Here is a 4657-nt window from a genome sequence, read left to right as displayed (position 1 = left end):
TACCTTTGCTTGTCACCAACTACAGAAGGATTTTATATCACCAATATGCTAGCCAGAGCCATCTTTTGCAATGGATTTTACATAAAGCCTAACACTTCAAAGTCAACAAGTTGCTATATCCATCTACCACCAATACATTGATCTGAACAATACCTAAACACACACACACACACACACACACACACACACACGATTTGGATTATGCTACTGGGAAAGAGCTGGTATCCTCTTTTCCACACTCAAAAGAGTTGGTTGTCTCAGAGGGATGAGAGAGGTACAGAATAGATTAAACCAAACATATAGCTGGGAACTAAACCTAATTAAGACTTGCTGGTAACAACAGAGACACCCCCACATGACTTGCAGACACATGAATAAGAATAACTGAGTGTTATTTTAAGCCACTGAGTTTTGGGGTGATATAGCCTGCAGCTTTACTATGGCAATAGCTGACCATTACAGAAGTTGGTACTGGGAAATGAGGTGCCATTTCAACAAAATATGATTTTGATCAAGGCTGTAGGCTGCAAGAAAACTGCTATAAATGGCCAGAAAAAGTGAGGAAACTATTATGAGATACTAGAAAAATTTGACCTGTGGATTTCAGTACTGAAACATTTACTAAAGTTATTGCCTGCAACTGGAGGATTATGTGCCTGATAAACAGAGGTACCAAAAATGATGAAATCTGAAAAGAAACAGCCAGTTTTTGAGCAGTATTTGGAAGTAGTAGAGACAATACAGAATTGCAGAGCTGCTAAATGAAATTATTTTTCAACAAATTAAATTTGCGGCTAATAAGACACAGCCTCAAGGAAAACGCCTAACTCAGAGGTTATCACTAAAAATCACCTCAGGATAAAGATCCAGTGAAGGGTGTTATCATTAAACCTTTTGTTAAAAGTTCTAAATTAATTAACATCCCTTATAGATCATGCCTCTAAAATGAACAACATGCCATTCAGCAAGATAAAAGTGATGCTAGGATGAATAAAGTAGTATTTTAATACATCCAAAACACACATAATTGAATCTAGAGAAAGGTTTGTGGAAAGAATTACGGACATAGGTTTTGGCAGAGTGGACCTGAAAAATAAACAGAAAACCCATAACCTTGTAAAATATAGTTGTGTTAGCAAAAAGCACCACCACCCTAAACTAGAAGAGATTAAGAGTTCTTAGGATGTTAAATACTTCTTGGTCCCCAAATTTCTGCAGATGGTTAAACAGATTGCTAAAAAGACACGTTTTCCAATCTTCTCTTCATAATTGGCCAAGGAGGTGATAAAAAAAGAAATTAATTCCTAGAAGGCAGGGCTGAGAACAATGGTCTATGGACCTATTCCCAGGATTTAAGTCAAAGAATATTTTCTAGCCCCAGATAATGTCAAGTGGGATTTCAGAATTGTTATGGACCAGTGACTACTAAATTCTTCCCATCCTTTCCCTTTCAAATGGGAGAGTTTGTTGTAGTTATCCTGTCACTTTTCTGCCATCATATAACAGATAATTTGACTCTTTTAGTTCACAGGTCTTCAGATCACGAGACACTGCAACTAGACCTCATCCAGATCAAGAGATACTGGACTTTGTACCTGATGTCATGATTGAGTGAAACTTTTCCAAGTCCTGTGATAAGGAAAGGAGAAAGAATCAGATGCTTTCAGGAAGACATGATCTTTACTCTAACTGTACAGCTAAAAATGAAGCCATAGCCTAGTGGTTAAGAGTATACTGAGTAGCTAAACCAGAATTTTAAATACTAACTCTTGGTTGTACTTTATATTTAAAATGGTAGTAATAATATATACCTAATCTTATTGTAGTGAATATATAATACACTATAGCAAATCTCCATAAAGATTTGACATAGCATAATGACTCAATATATTGTGGTCCATGTTGTTCTCAACCGAATTACCAGTTTTAATTCATTTTATACCCATTTTTGGCATATTAAAAACCTACATTTTCATTAAGACAATAAATAGTCATGATGACACACACAAAGGTTTTGAAAGCTGATAAAATATTTTAACTATAATTTTGTTCTTATATATAATTCTACCATTAAAAGATATTTATGCTGTTAGAATGTCCTATTTTTAATGACATAATGATACACTTATATAGCTATGCTAATGATATATGCTAATTTCAACTATGAATTCTGGTTATTAAACTTTTGTATTACTAATTATAAGAGGAACATATTATTAATTGCTAAGAAAAGGTATATTTAATACAATAATTTTAGGTTAGATTTTCCTCTTCGAAATGTTTCTTGAATATACCTGTTAACAATTTCCATTTGCTAAGCAGATATAATAGTTTTGCAATTTTCATTTTAGTTTTCATTTTAGTAAACTTTGAGAATAAGCATTCAACCATTCTTTTGTACAACAAAATTCTATAACAGCACTTGTAGTGTCCTATTAATCACTGTATTGTAATTATGACAGACCTATTCAGCCAACATTGTACTATTTCTTTCAGAAACATATCACAAGTTTTAAAAGGGGCCTGCTCCTTATTTCTGTCACACACACAGCCACAAACACACCCAAGTTTCGGGGAGGTAAGTCTAAGTCTTAAACCCTGACTGTATGTAAAAAGAAGTTATTATTATTACTTTTACAGGTAAATTTAAAAATTGGTTACATCCGGTACTAAAAGAAGCAAAAATTTTAGTAGGTTAATATTACTAAGCAATTATGATAAACAGAAGAACCTTGCACTGGACTGTCTCTCCTTAAGATCTGTGTTCACAGGTTTAGAAGTGATGTGGTTTTCTAATCCCTATTGTCAAGTGTTCCTATCTACACTGTATATCCAGAAAAAAAGAAAACAGTAATTCAAGAAGATACATGTACCCTAATGTTCATAGCAGTACTATTTAAAATAGCCAAGACACAGAAACAACCCAAGTGCCCATCAACAGAAGACTGATTTAAGAAGATGTGATATATATACAATGGAATATTACTCAGCCATAAAAAAGAATGAAATATTGTCATTTGTAGCAACATGGATGGACCGAGAGACTATTATACTAAGTAAAGTAAGTCAGACAGTGGAAAACAATTATTATATGGTATCACTTATATATAACTGAATCACTTTGCTGTACACCTGAAACTAACAATATTATAAATCAAGAATACTTCAATTAAAAAAAAAGAATGGGTAAGCAACTGGGCCTGTTTCAAATCCTCTCTTGCAGCTTTATGCATAAGGAGACTTGCATTGGATGGTAAAGGCTAATATCCCATAAATATGCTTATCTGGCTAGTCCCTTGGGGAGAGTGGTCTTACGCTTTATTTTAGCTGTCTTTACTCAGAAGATCTTATCTATAATTCTCTTCTAGAGCAGGAAATCCTTTCCTCTAGAATAACTGGGTTTTTTTTTGGCTGGGTTGGGTCTTCATTGCTGAGTGTGGGCTTTCTCTAGTTGTGGCAAGTGGGGGCTACTCTTCATTGTGGTGCGTGGGCTTCTCATTGCAGTGGCTTCTCTTGTTGCGGAGTACAGGCTCTAGGTGTACAGGCTTCAGTAGTTGTGGCACACAGGCTCAGTAGTGGTGGCGCATGGGTTTAGCTGCTCCGTGGCACATGGGATCTTCCCAGACCAAGGATCAAACCTGTGTCCCCTGCATTGGCAGGCGGATTCTCAACCACTGCACCACCAGGGAAGTCCCCCAACTGCTAGTTCTCAACCTGAGGTGACTAAGGAAATCATCTCCCATCTTAAGTTCATCCTATTTAATCCTGAGAAGTAGGGTATCTTCTGAGACTTGTGTCATTTAAATAGTTTGTTGCTTAATTTCATCACTGATTATGTCCTATACATAACTGACAGGATAAGTCATAGACACATACACTTTTAAAGTATCAATATATTCCATACAGTTTATAGTATATCTACACTTCTGGTATCTTTTGCTACCTCTTGTATAAGCCCACTGGAATTTATTTATATCTTTGTTTGAAGGAAAGTTGTTCATATTTTGATGTGTTATTATAGTTAACTATCAGTTATTTTCTTTCTTCTTTCCTTAGGCCTATTACTACCCAGTGAAGTATTCCTTTTACCATTAGTACAATTGTAGCATATGGAACATATAAATCATTTCACTCTCCTCTTTAAAATTGCTTGTGACAAAGCTTTACTCAGGGATGGGAAAATGAGATGAAAAATCCTTAGCTCAACAACTGTCAACTCTTAAGTAATTAGTCAACCATAAATTCTATAATTCATGGCATTTTGCGTTAGTGGAAAAGTGAGCTACTTTGGAAATCTAACTTCACATAAATTTTCCAGCCTCGATACTGGTTTTTTAAGGAAACCATTTGGTCCATATGACCCGCAGAGACAACCAACTAGGCAGCCAGCATAAGGTTTTGATAACATATGGGTTAATTAATAAAGTCTAACCAATCAGGGGAAGTGTTGGATTTAAAGGCATTTAATAAGATTAGACTTTCAAACATTATTTGGTGCATTAATTCAAATATACAAATTGGCACAGCCCAGAGGCCCAGGCATGAAAAAAAATGAGGATAGGAATAAAATTAAATTTTAGGAAGGTATTAAAATAAAAATACACTCACAACCTGAAATTGAGACTTGGAATTAGAGTTCTTCAGCCTGTTAAAACTT

Source organism: Leucopleurus acutus, assembly GCF_964270905.1.
Source record: "Leucopleurus acutus genome assembly, chromosome: 1".
Taxonomy (NCBI): domain Eukaryota; kingdom Metazoa; phylum Chordata; class Mammalia; order Artiodactyla; family Delphinidae; genus Leucopleurus; species Leucopleurus acutus.
This window is presented reverse-complemented; position numbering follows the sequence as displayed.